Source organism: Echinops telfairi, unplaced genomic scaffold (assembly GCF_000313985.2).
Source record: "Echinops telfairi isolate 266 unplaced genomic scaffold, ASM31398v2 ScPeMD7_443;HRSCAF=831, whole genome shotgun sequence".
In the NCBI taxonomy this organism is placed as follows: domain Eukaryota; kingdom Metazoa; phylum Chordata; class Mammalia; order Afrosoricida; family Tenrecidae; genus Echinops; species Echinops telfairi.
The window spans coordinates 21,929,650-21,950,029 of record NW_022104341.1 but is presented as its reverse complement, the minus strand read 5'-3'; positions in this window follow the sequence as shown (position 1 = coordinate 21,950,029).

Here is a 20,380-nt window from a genome sequence, read left to right as displayed (position 1 = left end):
TTCCCTGTTGATCACAGAATGAATTTCTAAGCCTTCATGGTATATAAACCCTTCATGATTTGACTCCACTTAGCTGTCCAGCCATGTATCTGACCATTTACTGTTTCCAATCCAATTTCTGCTTGCAGAAAACTTACTCGATGGACTGTGGTACACTCTGCAACACTTCCCCTTTCTGTCTTTGACCATCTTCTGCTCCTCCTTTAATTATCAGCATAGATATCACTTTTCCTGGACTCCCTGAGTTGGCTGGCCATGACAGATGGACTTTGTTTAAAGGGACTCTAATGGGTGGATTGAGTCAGTGGCTTCAACAATGGGCTCAAATAAAACAATTGTGAGTGTGGTACAAGACTGGGCAGCATTTTGTTCAATGTGCATAGGGGCACTGAGTCAGAATTGACTTGACACACCTAACACATAACACACTAGTGAAGTGGTCAATAGGCTGTAGGAAGGGACTGGGAAATTTAACATATTAAATAGGATGATCAACTTTGTTTTGGAGAATGATGACATTTGTGCATTACAACAAGCAAATTGAAGGGCAAGATTGTTTGTATAAACACCAACCCATTAAAAGACTGTGTCAAAAACCAAACAAGAGTCTGAAGGCAGTGGAAATCTAAGAATGGGAAAGGGGGAACAAATTAAGGTAACTAAGATCAAACGTATTTTGGCATAGTAAAAAAATATTAAGGTTTAATTTGCAGAGTGAATTTTAAAAATTTCTTTAAAAGATATAGCAAATACAAGGAACCGCATGATAATTTCTCTCTTATGAATTGTAAGTTGGGATTTGAGACAAGAGATGTTAAGCACAACCTCCCCAGTCAATGGGGAACTACGATACCAGTTGGTTAATTGAAAAAAGAAGATACCATTACAGATTAATTCAGAAACAACAAAGCCTATCTGGACTCGACCTCAGACTAGAACGCTGGGCACACACATCTAATTTGAGATTTCCTTCCCTCTACTTTCCTACGAATTCATTCCAACTCTCAAATGCTGATGCTTATGGGCTGCTGTTTGAAGTTCAATAGCTCTGGCACGCACATGAAGTGTGATCCAGGACACATGGCACAAGCTGCCAGCATCCCATCTCATGAAGCGTCGGCACACTTTTCATGCTTACTGGCAACGCTGCCAAAGCGCCCTGGGTGAGGAGACACCTCCCCCTGGAGAGTGATCAGTCCAAGGAAAATGTGTGTCAGTTACCTCGACTACGCAAGAAATTGGTTCCGCCTGGATTTGTGTGTCTTTCCTTTTCTCATTTTCAAACCAATGATTTTTGACAGGGACATGACTTGTGACTTCACAGTTAAAATTCTTGCCCCAAATCATCTAACACCAACCAGTTGCGAAAAATTATCTCCGAAGGTTATCTAGGCTGTCAAAGGATAGCTCGCATTTCCTGCTCTCTACCCTATTCTCCAGAATACAGCCCTCTCCTTAAAAAAAAAAAAGTCTTGAGGCTGGAAGACAGGGTAATCACGGGTCTGAAGTGAAGGAGAGTAGAAGCGGGGGCGGAGGGAGTACACTAGATTGCTGGAGCACTCTGCGATGTCACAGGACTTCTTCGAGGTGAGAACCTGAGCGGTGAGAGCTTGTGCTAACCTGCCTGACAGCCCAGGTCTTGTTCCTTTCAAAGTAATCTCCCCTGCACGCTCCAAGACAGGCTGGCTTAGGCGGGCTCAATCCAATTTAATGGATGATTTGACAATGGAAAATTGAGGGGAGAAGGAAATGATACATGCCAGATATCAGCACAGGTAAAACTGAAAGGATTATCTGTCATTCACTTACCAGGTGGTAAGTGTGTGAAGGAGTAAGTGCTTCGTCTGGGGGCACATCCGAGCAGATTTTCAGGGAAAGGGAACAGCCTTCTATTCTCTAACTCTATAGTATTCAAAGATCGGGGGGGGGGGGGGGTTTTGGGGCAATCTCTAACAATTAACTTGGCACATCCCTTTTGCTGTTGCGGTTCTTTGCTGCTGACAATAGGACCTTTTACTCACAACGACATCATGAACAACACAAAGAAATACTGCCCAGTCTTGCACTAAGATCATTTGTGTATCACACGGTTTTCATTGGCTGACTTTCTGAAAGTAGATTGCCAGTCCTTTCTTCCTACTCCATCATAGTTTGGAAGTACCACTGAAATAGCTTCATATGGGATGCATTGGCCAGAAATCATACCTGGGTCTTCTGCATGGAAGGCAAGAGTCCTTCTACCACTGAATCACACCTGTTTCTACCAACTGCATCAAGTCAATTCCAACTTACAGTGACTACAGGACAGAGTAGAAGCTGTCCCATAGGGTTTACAGAAGCAGACAACCTCATCTTTCTCCCACAGTGACTGACTAGTGGGATGAAACTGCCAGCCTTTTTTTTTCCCCCACATCCTACCATGCTTAACTCATTGCCCTATCAGTGTACCATGTTCCTTTTAATAATGCCTTTTCTGAATCAGATGTGGGAGAATCACTATTGGTGGCCTCTTAGTTCCTATCTTTCCCCATTCCAGATGTCTCTATTGCTAAATCTCCATCTCCTTCTGCATATCAATTTATGGCTAGTCCCAACCCGAGCCCATTGCTATTGATCAATCCCGACTCACAGCAACTGTATAAAATGTAGTAGAACTACACCCTAAGCTTTTGAAATCTTTGCTGAAGCAGATGGCCTTAATCTCCTCCTATAGAGAAGTTGATGGGTTCAAACAGTTGACTTCTCAGTTAGCAGCCAACTTAACCTTCTGAGTAATCCACCCCTAAGTCCCAGTCGACTCTTTCCAAGTTCCAGTGTAATGGATGGTCCCGTAATTTGGCAGGTTTGGAACACATATTATCATGAAGTTTTCCCATAAGCCTCCTTCTGGGCAAGCACAACCCAAGGGGTTCAAGCCAATACTTTCCTTAAAGTATATTCCTTCTTCCTCACACATTGACTGGTATTAACATCTGTCCATTGCACTCACCTAAACTGAGAAAGGGTTGAACCAGCTAGCTGTAGCTTTAACAGTTCTTTATCACAGCTAAGTTATTGCTACTGTCACACGACAAGGGTAGAATAGATGTTGGTTTTTGCTTTAAGAACCAGATCTCCCAGAGACGGTCATCAGAGTGCCCTGGGAAGTCTCAGGACTCATTTTCAGAGGTTCTAATGACACCTTTTCATGGTGCTTTAAAATTGCTCATCTCGACCCTATCGTTAGAGACCCCTGGCTTTCACAGGCAGCATCCGAGGCCCTGTTGGCATTATTTACTCTGCTTCCACAGCTCTGACTGAGGGGGATGCAGCTTCCCTTCAGCGAGGCAATACGTCATCTTGCTCTGCCCTTAGGCTTATATTTGGACAACGATCTTCCCGTCGACAGTTGGCATGCTAGAGAAAGAGACCACTCCACAGTCTGGCAGAACAGACTCAAGAGGACAAGTCCCCCATTCCGTCTGTAGATTTTGATTTATATACTAATACTAGCAATGCCTAAGACTAATGAGTTAGAACAGCTAGATGGTTTACATGGATATTGGAATGTAATCCTCGACTTATACACAAGAAAATTGAGTGCCCAAAGAATGTTCCCAAGATTAGAGAGAAAATAACTAATCAGGACTGAAACCTAGTCAAAGTGATACTTCTCTGTTACAGAGGATGGGAGGTTTTTTTCTACACGGTCGTTTGCTTCTACCTTTGCAGTTCCAGCAATCGCTTCTGTTTCCCTGCTCCAGGGACTTCTTTGTATGTTCTCCAAGCCCAAAGTTATTTTTAGTAGATTTAGTTGTCTTATTGTCCAGGTAGTTTCTACCATGTTTGAAAAATAAAAAAATTAAATAAGATTTTCAGTTTCCCCAAACAAGGAGTCAGACCACAGAATAATGAAGAAGGTTTGATTTTACTTCTCTGTGGTGGCCACAATGTGAGAGCTGGGTGTTTTTATTGTTTCTGTTATTGTTGTGGTTCATACATATTTCATGTAGTTCACTGGGATCACCCAAACCTTTAACAGAACTTGTTTAACTCATTTTTTTCTTCTTTTTCTTTCCTTCTTTTATTTTTTGTGGGAAAGGGTTTTCTAAAACATATTTGCAATGAATAAGTCAGTCGTCTTGTAACATTTCATCCTGGATCTGCAGCGTCCTTTCCGTAACCAGGGAAACACCTTCCAGCTATTGATCTTGGGTGAAAGCAGGACTGCAGATCACCACATGTTTTCCACCATAGCAAGGATTTTTAAAACGTATTACTAGATACTAGGGAGTAAGCACAAGTTAGCTTGTGCGCCCCTCATTTATGGGGTACACTGTCCCAGTAAATTTGAAAAAGCTTTGATTCTGTAGGAAGGTGCTTTTTTGCTGGTAAAGAGATAGATACCGGACATACCTAGATCAAATCTCTCATCTGGTGAAAAATGTCACATGGTTCACTAGATCAGTAAGCAAGCATAATCAAGTGTGTGCTTGCCTTGCTTACTGGGTAAGAAGACACTGCTAACCACTCATTGTCCCCTAGATTTATGATATGCAACACATGGCACTTGATGCTGGGTCCAATCCAAAAGGCCAGACATCTCTCCAGCTCACAGCATCTGGGGACCCACTGTCGGGGAGGACGAGGATGGTGGGGAATATGCACATCACATATTAACTGAAATGATCTTTTTCAGGTTATTCCATGAAAAAATACCATTATATATATGGAAAAATTATGGGATGGAGTAGCCTATAAATGAGGTAAGCATAGACTAACTTGTGCTTATATGAAGAACACAACATTTGGATTAGAGGAAAGGTCATTTATAATCTATGATATACAAATAATACAAACTTTCTTGCTAAAATCCAACAGAGCTTGAAGCACTTACTGATAAAAACAAAGTTTACACTCTCCAATACAAACTGCACTCAATGTAAAGAAAACACACATCTTCACAACTGGACCAACTGGCAACATTGTGACAAATGGAGCAAAGAGTTAAGTTATCAAGGATTTAATTTCACTTAGGTTACCATCAATGTTCATGGAAGCAGTTGTCAAGAACTCAAAGTATTGCACTGGAAAAATCTGTTGCACAAGACCTCGTTAACGTGTTAAAGGGCAACACTGTCACTTGGAGAACTGTAATGCACTGATGCAATCCAGGGGATTGTCAAGGTCTTCAAATGCATGTGAAAGCTAGACAGTGAATAAGGAAGACTTGATAAGAGTGGCTATCTTTGAATGATGGTGCTGATGAAGATATTGAAAGTGCTATGGACTTCTGGAAGAACCAACAAATCAGTCCTGGAAAAAGGACAGCCAGCATGCTTCCTAGAAGTGAGGACAATGAGAATTCATCCCACATACTTGGAACACGTTTTCAAGAGAGCCCATCGTTGGAAAATGACATCATGCTCGGTAACAGAGGTTCCCCGGAAAAGAGGCAGTTCCTTCAATGAGCTGGACCAGCAGTGGCTGCAGTGGGTTCAAACGTAGCAACCACTGTGAGGAGGCGCAGGCCTGAGCGGCATTTTGTGCGGTTGTACTTGGACTCACAATGAGACAAAACCCACCTGTCGTCACCTGACACTCACAACAGGAGTAATCATGATATTGTATGGGCCAAGTCCAGCATTTGATGTCATCTTTTATGTAACATTAAAAAACATATATCTGAGCACCATATAGAGACTGAGCTGATTCTATACAGAGACATATAGAACAATATGCATACTTAAGTATTCAGTGACTAAACAATGTCTACAACTGTGTGTAGTATGGCACCATTCATATAAATAAAAATTATAGACACATATGAAGTACATATAAGTGTACTACTTCTCCCATAACAGCTATTGTGATTCTTTGAACACATTCTGAGTTGTTTTTATTTTTAAAAACTGAGCTGGAGAGACAGGTTCCCTGCTTCAATAGCAGCTGCCCTGCATGTCTACAGCCCCAGGTGAATTTTCAAGCTTTGCTTAGCGCCTTTCATCAGGAGAGATGTGCTAAGCCTTAGCTAAAGGGAATGCGATACTCTGGTATCCTGAGAAGTGTCCCTTCCAACAACTTAGGGGCTAGCCATGATACAGAAGGGCTCTCTCACATAGCTCTCCAAACCTGAAGAAACACTTCAGGGCAGTCACATTGGCGTCCGTGGGTGCTGAAGGATGTTTGGAAGTTTGCCTTGAAGCTTGTGGTCTTTGTTCAATGTCCTCATCACTATGGGTCCTAGAAAAGCTGTGGAAGGAGGGGAGGGCTCGCATGACCTTGGGTATCACAAGGGCAGAGATATGCATTTCTAGCACTTGTTTGTGCTGAACATTTAAAACACTATGCTACCTTCTCCTAGCTAGAATCATATACAGCCTTTGTTTTAAACTCTGACAATTGTCTAGTAATGGAGAATGACATGAGAAATGGGGGCTCAATCAAGCTTCAGAGGGAGCCAAACAAGTCAGATCAGAAGGAAATTTGAAAGCATGGATAAAGATCTTGGAAATCTTGTGAAGTCAGGGAGAGAAAGAACGGTGAGTTTGCCCTCACCACCCTCTGTTGCTGTCGGTGTGTTCATAACTAGAGCTCAGCCGCTCTCGAATTTCTAATTAAGGGAGACTTGACGGTAGCAAACTAGAAGGAAATGAATGGAAAGGAGGACCCATGTTGAAACCGAACTGAACAACAAGCTTAAGGATTTTACTTAATTCTTAAAATTACTTTGAGTAGCTTGAAGATGTAGCATCTGAGCAATCACATATTTTAAGGGTTTTTGTGGTTGCTGTGGTTGCTGCTGCTATTGTTGTTTTTTACTAAGACTGAGTTTATTTGGGGTGATGGGACAGTTATTAGAGATCGTAGGAAGGATAAAACTCTTACTGTCGCCACGCTGTTATATGCATTGGGCTGTAGAGTTTGTGCAAACATACAGACAGAAAGATAGCAAAGCAGAGCTGACATTGAGAGCTGCTGTTTTGAGGATGCTGTTTAGTCCGTTGCACCTGCCAAGTACAGGTGACTTGTCTTTTGATAGAAATGGACATTTCCATCCCCATTTGCTAAGTGGCCATTAGACCCCTGTGGTGGTCCATCTGAAGCAATCCAAAAACGCAAGAAAGTAGAGGAGATGGACAGGATCATTGCGGTGGAGCAAATTTTTTTAATATGGTTCCTCTACCCATTTCTCTGTAACTAACTATGTTAGGCAGGTTTCTCTAGGGAAACAAAACCAGACATCATCTATATAGGATAGGTTTATACAGAGAGAAGGAATATAACAACTAATTACTCCACGAATCAGTCCAGAGGGCTCAGTTCAACTTACTTAATATACCGGAAGTCCTTCAAAAGTCCTTAAACTCATGTGGGCTGTAGGGTAAAAGGCCAAAGAAGCAGACAAGGCAGTGGAGTCTCTTGGGTGGGTCAGCAATAGTGAGTAGCTCGGAAGCTAGACGAGCAGGCCCCAATGGGAGCTGGAACTCAAGCCTGGCAACAGGATCCACCAGCCTCAAGCTCAAGCAGTATACCAGGGTACGTATGCACCAGCAGCATGGCAACACAGGTTTCAAAGAAGCCTCAAGCTCTAGCAACATGATGCGCAGGTTGGCATGGCCCACAGGCAGAGTAGCACATAGGTTGAGGTGGAGAACTAGCTAAAGCCGCAGTAGCATGCTGGCTGATCACCAGGGAGCAAGAGCAATATGGGCTGTTTTTATTTAGCTCAGTTGCCCTCTTATTAAACTGCAATCTGATCAAACTCAACCCCCATGTTCCTATTGGCCTAGTTGGCACAATAAACCTAACTGTCACAAACTCCTACCAAATGATTAGGTGAAACTATGCAAGCAGTGCATGTACAAGACTAATAGAGAGTATTGGATAGTTCTCTTTTACCCCTGGCCCCAACTTCCACCTCTTCCGGTTATAAAGGTGAGCCATCTCTGGGGCAGCAGCATAGGGAGGAAGTCCAGGACCATCTGAAGAGCCTGTTCCGGATCTCTATCTGATTTGGCAGAAGTCCAGATTCGGGGCACCCAGAGACTATGATACAGAGATTGTGCGGCAAAGCAAGAGGAGCAGCACCAAGTTTGGGCCCATGAAACAGAGGGACAGGCCAACTTCCTGGCCCACAGAAGCAGACGCCAAGGGACCATGTGGCTGAGTCTAAGGGCCAGGGGGAGACTTGATTGCTGGCTGTACACAGGTTTTGTGGTGGATCAGACAATATCCTTGCTGGTCATTAATCCTGACTTGGTGGACTATCTATTTCCCTAGCAAAAGCCCCATAAGTGTGTGTATTGTCTGTGCATGCTGTGTGGTTATTGCAATGAATGACTGAACCCAGCACAGAAGTGAATTGCCGTGGTATGAACAGTTAGCGTCAGAGGAGGTAAAGAAGGAGGAAGCTTGAAGGCCTATCTGAGCCCTGTGTCTTGGCAACAGGGAAGCCAGATGAGGTCATACACAGATGTGAGCTCTGGTACAGCGAAGGGTCAATGCTCAGATGCTAACCAAAAAGGTTGTTGGGTCAAACCCACCCAGCTGTTTCATAGCAGAAAAGACCTATAGCTCTGTCCCCTTAATGAGTTATGTCAGGCGAGAAAACCGTGAGGTCAATTCTACTCTGCCACATGAGGTCACTGTAAGTCAGAATTGACTCTGTGTCATCTGACAATTCAAGGATGCACCTGTAAAGGGAGTGGAGACCTCAAACAAAAAAGAGAGGGATAATTATTTAGTTTGAGTTTTAGTCGAGCCCTGGTGGCATAGCAGATTGCTTGGGCTGGTAACTCTGAGTTCAGGAATTTGAAACCGCCAGCTGCTCATTGGTTAAAAGATGAGACTACTCTCATTAACAATTACTATCTCAGAAACCCACAGGGGTAGTTTGATTTACCCAGCCCTATACGAGTCGTCACTGACTGAATAGTAGTGAGTCGGAGTCATAGTTGAGCGGAGATCCTGGATGATGCAAACAATTAAAGCATATGCATTTTATTTGATACTTGTGAATGGACTGGGAGAGGCACGAGGAGTGGGCTTGTCGAAAATCTTTATCCAGAACTGGGGTTAGAGTTCACAAGCCCAAGTCAGAAGAGCATTAGACTTAAATCCCAACTATCTATAAAATCAAAAGCAAAGGAGATCATATAAGAAATAAAGTCATCAAAATAAATAGACAGGAAGGCGGCGGCACCAAAGTCAGATACTGTCACAAATAGATCTAATTTTCAATGACTTAAAACAAGTGAAAACTATTTTTCACTTCATAAATATCTTTTTTGTTTTCTCAGGAATGACCTGTGTTCCATTGGCTTTATGTCTTGACCATTTATGAGTGTTTAGGATCTGCTGGATCCTCCGAATCGACCGATAAGTTGGAAAGCAGTCATGAAACACCAAGCGGAAGAGTTTTGTGGGACAAAGTAGAAACTGGTATGTACTACTTTAGCGTGCAAACCATTGGCAAGAAGTGCCATGGTTCATGTTCTGGTTAGGAAATATAGTTCCTGTTTGGAAGGAACTCCCCACAAACTCTCCACACCATGGAAGGGGAGGCTGAGTTCTGGCAAAGAGCTAGCCATCTCTAGTACACAAGCCAGATCTGAACAGCTCAGGAAGACAGGGCACTTACTGGAAGTGGAGCTCAACGAGCTTGAACAAAAATGAACCATTCGCAATTCTGAAGTGAGCTAGAGACACAGATGCATCTGGTAACATCCTCCCTGCCACTCAGGGCATGACCCAGCTGATTAAAGTACCAGGGTAGCATGAACAATGTGGAAAAACTAATCAACCAGAGAATAAAGCCAAGCATCAAATCCACATTTTTTCCCTCCCCTCATCCAAAGATAGCCAGCCCAGAACAAAATTCAATTCAAATTTGAATTCTACCTAATATCACCAATAGATTTTTTCATTGGGCTTGTTCTGTATTCAGTGATAAAAGCAGCACACAATTATTTTCGATTGAGCCAATGATATTGTGATGAGAAGTCTCTGAAGACTGTCTGCTGAGTGCCAGTTGTTAATGAATCCCATTTGTCTTTCTTGATTAAGTCTGCTATTACCCCTGTTTAGTCCTGTCACCAACCCTTTAGCGAAAATTTTCATATCACTCTTTAGATGAGAAATTAGCCTATGAGAGCAGCACTCATCAATCAGAGGTAGTTTATTTAATACAGTTTATAGTTTATGAGTTCAAAAACTGTAGCCTCATACATTAGAAATGGATCACTGTTCTAGGCGGAGACAAGCAGGGAGTTCAGTTCGCTTGACAGGCGTGGAGACACCACTCTGCAATGAGCGATGCACACTTAGAGAAAGTCTATGTATCACGCCCCTGCCGCTGATGCCAGGAGGCTTTCTCTTCTGGCTAAGAAACCCCATTTGGTTTAAGTAAGTATTCAACTGTATGTACTTAACCATATCTTCCTACCAGACTCTAACGAGAAACTCCGAAAAAAATATTTCACAATAGAGTCACATCTTTGTGGTACTATTTTTCCCTTGTTTGCAGTTTTTTTCACTTGCTCAAGTTGGATATTTACCTGTGCCCTGAAATCATAAAAAGCAAGATGTCGTAGAGGGACAGCGAAAAAGAGGAAGACCCTCAGGAAATAGATTGACATCATGGATGCAACAATGGGTTTGAGCAAAGAAACAATTGAGAGGGTGGCGCAGGACCGTGCAGTGTTCGTTCTGTTGTGGATAAGGCTGCTATGAGTTGGAACCAGCTCATTGGCACCTACCAACAACATCTAAAAATCTCTGTCCTGCTGGGGTCATTCCTAATTTCCTCTTCCCATTTTCCTTTGAATTACCCATATGTTTCTGGCATCTGTAAAATTCCTGTAGTGAAGTTGTGCCAATAAATCTGCCATGACTTCTCAAAAGAAAGAAAGAAGGAAGGAAAGCAGGATGTCCAGGAACACTTCGATTGCGCAAAGAGTAGTCTAGTTGCCGTTGGGTGTCCTGGAGTCTATTTGACCCAACAATCCCATGTTATGGATTCAAATAGACCCAAAGTGTCTTCTTAGCTGTGTTTTTTAGGGGGAAAGCTTGCCCTGTCCTCTCACCCATAAAACCACTGGATGGGTTTGTTCTGCCAACCTTTTCGTTAGCACTGAGTCCTTGCCCCCTGCTCCAGTGGGCTCTGCTCCAATGGCCACATTTTACAAAAGAAAATGGAGTCTGACTGTGATACAACAGATATGTGGGACAGGAACCTTGTAAGATAATTTCTCGGCCAACTGACTGGAATAGATCCATATTTCTATCCATTCCCAAGAAAGGTGACCCAACAGAATGCACAAATTATAGAATAGTATCCTTGATAGTACATGCAAGTAAAATTTTCCTGAATATCATCCAATATAGTTGAAGCAGTACATTGACAGGGAGCTGTCAGAAGTTCAGGCTAGCTGCAGAACAGGACATGGAACAAGGAGTATCATTGTTGATGTCAGATGTATCTTGGCTGAAAGCAGAGAATATTGGACAGATATTCCTGTATTTCACTGACTATGTAAAGGCACTCAACTACATGGATCATGAAAATTATGGATAGTCTTGAGAAGAATGAGAATTTCAGAACACTCCAAAGTGCTGATGCCGAGCCTGTATGTGGATCCAGAGGCAGCTGTGTGAACTTAATAAGAGTACTGCATGTTTTAAAAAGTGTGCATCAGGGTTGTATCTTCTCACCCACCACCCTTATACAATCTGTATGCTGAGAAAATAGTTAGAGAAACTGGATTATATGAAGAACTTGACATCAGGATTGGAGAAAGGTTTATTATCAACCTGTGGTATGCAAAGGACACAATCTTGCTTGCTGAAAGTTGGAAGACTTGAAGCACTTTTTGATGACTATCAAGGATTGTAGCCTTGAGGATGGATTACAATGTAAACCAAACAATAATCCTTACAACTGTACTAATAGGTAACATTATGATAAATGGAGAGAAGATGGAACTTGTCAAGAATTTCATCTTGTTTGTATCTACAATCAATGTTCATGGAAGCAGCAGTCAAGCGCCCAGACAACACCTTGAATTAGGTAAATCTGCTGCACAAGACCTCTTTAAAGTGCTGAACATCAAGGACGTTACTTGTAGGACTAAGGTGCACCTGACCCAAGCCATGGAATTTTCAATAGTCTCATATGCATGTGAAAGTTGGACATTGAATAAGAAAGAGCAGAGAAAATTCAATGCTATTGAACTATGGTTTTGGTGATGATGATTGAAAATATCACGACTGTCATAAGCAAACATGTCTGTCTTGAAAGAAATGCAATCAGAATGTGCCTTAGTGGCGAGGATAGAAAGACTTCTCTCCCACACTTTGGAGATGTTTTCATGAGGGATTAGTCTCTTGAGAGGACATCATCCTTGGTAAAGTAGACGGGCAGCAAAAAAGAAAATGGCCCTCAGAGATGGATCGACACAGTGGCTGCAGATATATGCTAAAATAGAACCATTTTGAAGATGGTGTAGGACAGGGTGGTGTTTTGTTTTGCTGTGCCTAGGGTCACTATGTGTCAGACCCAACTACCCTATTTCCCCGAAAATAAGACAGTGTCTTATATTAATTTTTGTTCCCAAAGATGCACTAGGTCTTATTTTCAGGGGATGTCTTATTTTTCCATGAAGAAGAATACAATACACATTTATTGTTTATTGTTTTATTAAAAGAGACCTCGAACTTCCTGTCTGCTCCAGCTGCACTGCGGCCAAAAGTGACCTGCGCAGCAACCCGCTGCTACAGTCCAGAGTCCAGAGTTATGGTAGCCTCGGTGGGCCTTATTTTGGGGGAGGCCTTATTTTGGGAGAGGCCTTATTTTCGGGGGGATGCCTTATATTTTAGTGAGAGGCAAAACTCTAAGTAGGTCTTATTTTCAGGGGATGTCTTACTTTCAGGGAAACATGGTAAATGGCATCAAACAATAACATAATAGAGCTATATAGCTGTGTGACCATCCAATCTGGCTGTTTTTGTCCCTAAAGAAGGTTTTAGGAGACCCAGCGTGGCAGGATTTATTTGTTATTTTGATGGTGTCAAAATATGTGGTCGATTTCTGACCACTATTTCACTCAATATATTGAACAAGTCAAACAGAAAACTGCTTTCCATAATTTCATTTCATTTAGCTAGGTAGCCCTCAGTTCATTTTACCTATTATTTGTCCTTGTTTTCCATGTCAATGTTTTTCAACAAAAATATAATTTGTATTCTTGGTAAGTGTGGGGAAGCAATAATAAATTGGGGATATTCAACCTCTGTCTCCCACTTGCTATAATGGTCTTAAATCCTAGGAAGTAGAATACCACAAAAACTTTAGGAGCCAGAGAATACTAGCTACTATCAGAGCATATAAACTTTGTCATTACCACAATCCCTCTGTGACAACATGGAGACACATAACTCCAACTTCTCTGACCCCACTGAAATTCTTAACGGCATCAGATGACATTGATAACATGACAGATGACATTTCAAAGACATTGACCATCTTGTAAAGATGGTCTGCCTTTCTCTTCAGAATAATGACTTTTATAGAGAGATTGGGATTATGTTATGCTAAAGAATGTTTTATTTACATCATCCATAAAGAATTATTTCAGGCTTTATTTTAGCTATTGTAATTACAAAACAACATATGACCACTGTAAAAAAAAATAGCAAAGCAACATAAAAGCATATAGAGCCATAAAAAACTCATCCCAGCAAGTCCTCATACTACCATCCACCTCTTTATAGTTTTAAAAACAGAAGTCACTCTGATGAATAAAGTATGCCTGCATGTGGTATTTTTCAAGTGTTTCATATGTATGTGAAAGCTGTATGATGACCCCACATGGAAGAAGCACACCAGCCTGGGTGATCATGAGGTGCCAATGGGATCAGTTATCAGGCACCAAAGACCCAATACAAAACAAACAATAAAAGCATATCAATGCGAATGAGGGGGAGGGCAGATACAAAGCTCATCAGTAGACAATTGGACATACCCTGTCAGAAGGGCCATAAGGAAGAGATGAACCAGTCAGGGTGCAGTATGGCACCGATGAAATACACATCTTTCATCTAGTTCTTTAATGCTCCCCCCGACCCCATTATCATGACCCCAAGTACACCTTAAAAATCTGATTACACCAGAACACATACACTGGTCCAGATAAGAGCTTGCAGCACAGGAAATCCAGAACAGATAAACCCCCCGAGAACCAATAATGGGAGTAGCGATACTAGGAGAGTAAGGGAGGTGGGTGGGGGAGGGGGAGTAAGGGGGAACTGATCACAATGATCAATGTATGGCCCCCTCCCATGGGGACAGACAACAGAAAAGTGGGGAAAGGGAGAGAGTGTTCGGTGTAAGACGTGAAAAAAAGTTATCAAGGGTTCGTGGGGGAGGGAAGGGGGACGGGGAGGGGAAAAATGAGAAACTGGTACCAAGGGCTCAAGTAGAAAGAAAATGAATCGAAAATGATGATGGCCACGTATGTATCGATGTGCTTGATGCAATGGGTATATGTATGGATTGTGATAAGAGCTAAATGAGGCCCCAAGAAAATGAAGAAGGAGAAGAAGAAATGAAATAAAGAAATAAAGCTGTACGATGAATGAGAAACACCGGAGAAGAGTTCATTCCTTTGAGTTATTGAGTTAGAGATGATTAAATATAGTATGGACTGCCAGAATAATGAACAACTCTAGTTTGGATTTGTGTTTGGAAGAAATATAGTCTGAATGCTCCCTAGGAGCAAGAATGGTGGGTGTTGATCTCACATACTTTGGACATTTTATCAGAAGGCCAAGTGGAGGGTCAGCAAAAAAAGAACGCACCTCAAGGAAACGAAATGACACAGTGGCTGCGTCAATGGGGTCAACCCCGAAATGTCTGCACCGAGCCTGTACATTGATGTCGTTTCTGTGATTCAGAACTGACTCAGCAGTTCCCGACAGCCAACACCTTACTGAAGGTGGATGTATGCGAACAGACAATTTTTTTAAAGTACAATATCATGGAAATTTTTGTTAAACAAAATTAGTGAAATAGAAAGCTATTTTTTTTCTTGACATATTGTCCCTCCATCTAGGTCTACATACTTTTTAAAATTTTGAACTGGGTGGTTTACAAAGAAAATCAGTTTCTTACTCAACAATTCATTCAGATTTTGTTATAAGTTGTTGGTAGAAATCCCCACAATATATCATTTCTTCCACTGGCTCCCTGCGTTTCCCACTTCCATTCTTTACTCATTCCTAATCCTTCCTGCCTTCTGAACTTGGTTCTTTTACAAATGCTGCTCTTTTGATGTTCAACTAAGAAATGCACACCACCCTAGTGCCTGTGCTCAATTTACAGCCCGCTCCAGCACTTGGCCGAACGCAAAGTGATGACAGGGAGTTCTGTTCCAGACCTGAGTAATTAAGTGTTATAGTCTCTGGGGTTCCATCAATTTCTATTTGATCAGTAAGTATGAACTTTTTTACAACATGGAGGTTTGTTCCACATTTTTCTCCTACACTTTCTTTGCCATTCCAATGCAATCCCCCCCTGAGTGGTTGGTAGCAGTGGCCAGGCACCATCTAGTCCAGTGGTTCTCAACCTGTAGGTCGCAACCCCTGTGGGAGTCAAATGACCCTTTCACAGGGGTCGTCTAAGACCATTGGAAAACACATTACAATTTACATTATGATTCATAACAGTAGAAAAATGACAGTTATGAAGTATCAATGAAATAATTTTATGGTTAGGGGTCACCACAGCATGAGGAACTGCATTAAAGGATCATGGCATTAGGAAGGTTGAGAACCACTGACCTAGTCCTTCTGATGTTGAGTTCATGGAAGTTGAGATTCCCGTGGCCCATTAGTCCATTGGGCTTCATCATCTCCATGTGTCTTGTACCTTCTTCACTTTTCTTAACCCTGAATGGGATGAGACCAATAGTTGAATCTTACTTATATGCCCATTCATAAACTTTTAAGAACTTAGTAGCTGTCACCAAAGGAGGATTGTCTTTGTGACCCAAGATCTGTCAATTGATCATGGTGTATCCTGAGAATAAAGTCCTGAACTTCTAGGTCTAGTTGGCCATTCCCTCAAATTGCTTGGCTATGGCCAAATATTTTCATAACTTTCCCTCTGTGTGCTTTACTATATACATGGGTAAATTTTCAGTTAGGTGTAGATGAGACCATATGTAGAAATATCCTCTATCAAACACACAGTCATATAGGTAGTTCATTCAGTGGTGATGTATATAAAATTTTTAAGTAATATTGACCAATCTCCCCCAAAAGAAAAATAACTTAACACTTTCTTATTAATGTCTTATTGTGGTGGAATAAAATTGCTTAAATGTAGCTCTTCTATCCATTTGTTGATAAAACAAAACAAAAAGCTTCACTGCCACGGAGTCGATTCTCACTCATAGAAACTCTCTAGAGCAGGAGAGAACTGGCCCTGTGGGGTTCTGAGACTGCAACTCTTAACAGGAGCAGAAATTCTCATTTTGTGCTCCCAGAGCAGCTGGTGGTTTCAAACTGCTGACCTTTATATAGCCACTGCACTATGAGGGCTCCTTTTTGTTGAAAAATCTCACCAAATGATTCTTAGGACCATGAAAATAAGGTAGAGAGGACTTTAATGAGGGAATTGGTCCATTTTGCCATTCCTCTGGATATAAGAAAGCCATCTCAGAAGCATGAGAGAACCTTGGATCAAGAAAGAAGAGCCACAAGCAGAGTGAAGCTTCTGGGACCATGTGGCTGTTAGACAGAGCAGCAGGTAGGCTTTCTGGCTCATGGAGGGAGGGACAAAGGACCCCTGTGACTGAGATACAGAGGACCAGAAAGAGACTTAGCTGTTTGCTGAGAAGAGGGGTTGTTGGAGACCAATGATTCTATCCATAACATTTTCTGATCCTGACAGTGGTAACCTATTAACTTTCCCAATCAACTACTGTAAGAATGAATATTGTCTGTGTTCTGTGTGGCCGTTTCAACAGATTATCAAACCTAGTAGAGAGGTAGACTGCTCTGGGAGGAATGGTTGGTGTCATGATTGAGTAAGAAAGGGATGGAGGGTTGAGGTATGTCTAACCTCTGCCTTGTGGCTATCAGACTTGGGCTGGGGTGGTGTGGTCTCCTCCCTCTTGAAGCTGGAGGCCTTTTTTATCACACACACAGTAAAAGTCAGTGTTTTACAAACACATTTAAATAAATTTACATAACCATTGATAAAAATGCAATACACATAAATATATATACGTATATTATATATACATAGGCACACATACATATACATATGATCTGCCCTCAGTATCTTTAAGGTCTACATTCTCAGTTTCATCCGAGCACAGATCAAAATATTCATATTCAGAGGAAAAAACAATCAAGTAGTCAAAACGATCCCTCAAAGGTTAAGAGGGTATATAACTACTATTTACATTTTAGTATAGCTCTTCTACCCATGTTCTCTGTAACTCCCACAAATGACAGGATAAGGATATGAATATAGGTGTAGAGGATGCCAGAGAACTCTGACTCAGAGATTTGTCAGTTTTGCCATACCACGGAGGATAAAATGAGCTGTGGTAGTTACATAATCTGGTGTCAATTGGAGGATTTAGAGTGTAGGGGTGGAGTTTAGCCTGGCAATCAGGATATAGCCAATTAAGCCTTTATGTGGGCATGGACTTCTCCTGAGGATTCTGGGAACTTTTGTATTTCCTCCTTGGAGACTGAAGACACTCTCTCTCAGCTTACTCCCTGTGAGACATCCCTGAGGAGAAGCCACATGTACATACCCTGATTCAGCCCCAGGAACTGCAGAAGCCACGTGGAGACCCCTGCCAGCTCTGAGATGCTTACAATGCCACTGGATCCACAAGACTTCCCACCCACTGGCTTGTGATCTTCCTGCACTCAGCATCATTGCATGTGTTGCATGAGTCTGAAGAGGAAGGTATAGACCTGTATCGGACATATGCACTAATATCAGACTTATGAACTTGATCTGGACTGGGCTGGGATGTTTTCTCAATATTCAGTTACTCTTGTATATAAAGCTCTTTCTTATACACATATGGGTGTCTATGAATTTGGTTCTCTAGTCTACGTAGACTAACACGTGTGCCATCTCAGAAGCAAAAATAGAGAATTCCACAACCACCAGTAAACAAAGAATAGGGATTGCTGCATGGAGTTGTGGCAGCCAGCAGCAGAGACACCAGACATCAAAGCACTAAGATTATGCGACAGAGTGGCGCACTTTCCAGCCCACTGAAGGAATAAAGGGAGGACTTCCGGCAGGAGGCGGGCTTGTAGCGTGAAGCGCCCTGGAAGGATTTACCAGAACTAACAGAGCCCCATAACATTTGCCCAAGCAGTGCAGAGGACAGGTCGCCTCATGACAGAGACCGAGGGGCAGAGAGACACTTGACTGTTGGCAATGGCTAAGAGGTCAGACGTGAATTATATGCCAATCAAACTCTTGGGGAAGAAAATGAAAGTATACATGTAAACACAGTTAAAGTGGTACCTGTTTTGTCACATATAGAAACTACCCCAAGAGGGGAAAAAAACATCATGCAAAAATGAAAAAGTATCATGTTTCAGATACAGTAAATATTCAATAAATTGAAGATAAGCAAAAAAGAAAAGAATAAAAAAATCTATTTTTTTAAAAAAGAAGAGGTCTGACATGACTGTCATACCACTTCCTCAACAAAGCATTTGCGTTGTGCTCATATTAGATAGAGTAAGCAATCTAGAGATAATTTAAAATATTTGAGAGGACGTGAATATGTTATATGTAAATACTATGCCATGTTCAAAAGGACCTCTGGCATCTTGTAATTTTGGTGTCCCAACTTAGTACTCTGCAACCTCATGCTCAGAGGCCATTGTCTGCAGCTCGGTTACTGCCATGCCAGTGAATAGCATCAATATGACTGATATTACTGTCAATTCACAAATCAATGTCAAAACTCTGCTGTGTGCAAAAATAAGATATAGCTGGGTCACCACCTCTTGTTGGTCCTATTCTTGTCTTCTGCTTCCACTCCCACTGCTGATCTCAGTCAATTGACCAAGGTCTTAGTGACTTCTCCAAGCAGCAGAAAGCAAGCTACCTTCCTGAGAATCATACACAATAAAGTGTTTCCAACAACACCTAGCTACTGTTCGTCCTAAAAGATGCTCTTTCCTTCCAATTCACAGGCCCGATAGGCTAGTGATGCGCCTCAGCATCTGCCACATGTCATTCCAAAGACCCAAGACTTACAGGTGATCCCACAACCCACACCTCCTTTTGGGAGGAATTCCTTCTCAGAGCTCTCCATTATCCCCATCTTCAGGTTACCACAATTACGCAAATAACAAAAAATAAAAATCCAACTCATAGCAACCCTAGGGTAGAACTGCCCCTATGGGTTTCCTAGACTGTATCTCCTTACAGAGCAGAGCCTCAACTTTATACTGAGGAGTGGAGTGGCTAATGGTTTTGAACTGTGAGGCGTGAGGTTAGCAGGCCAAAATGTAGCCCACTGTGCCCTTCAAACAACACAAGTTTTAACTTTTGGGCCAACCTCTGTGGTCTCCCACCCCAAGGTAGTTTTGTGAGTGTACTATGTTAAATTTTAAGTTGTAATAGGGCACTTATAAAAATGAAAACATATCGTGGGAAAGAGTGTGGATAGCAACAACAAATTATAACGCACCTATAAAACACATTTCAGTTGCATGTATTGCATTAATAGCACAGAAACACGGTGGGGTAGTTAGTTTATTGTGCCCACCTGGCCAATAAAGACATGTTAGATTCTTGAAGGGTGGAGAGATAAATGGCTTGGCGAGCCTAGCTTCTCTTGTCTCTTCCTCTTTGATCATCGGACCAGTGTGTGGCTGCCTTGCTTGTTCTGTGCCTCAATTTGCAAGCTACACTACCTGTGGGACACCTAACCTGTGGACTGTGTCATTGTAATTTGAGGTTCCTTCAAGACCTGCTTTGCCACATTATTGGAATTTATATCTCTTGAGCTGGAGACTGTCGGACCCTGTCATCTGGCTGATTCTTGGTGACCTGCCTTGCTATTTGCTGCCTATGCCCAGATAGCTGGAATTGCTCTACAGAGGACTACCGACGGCCCTCACGACTTGAAGGACTGCCAGTGTCTCACAACTGTTTCACGAGAGTGAGTTGCACTGAGCCATTTGTACTGCTTTATAATTTAATTAACTGTTATTCCTTTTTTTTTTAAATCATTTTATTAGGGGTTCATACAACTCTTATCACAATCCATACATACATCAATTGTGTAAAGCATATTTGTACATTCATTGCCCTCATCATTCTCAAAACATTTGCTCTCCACTT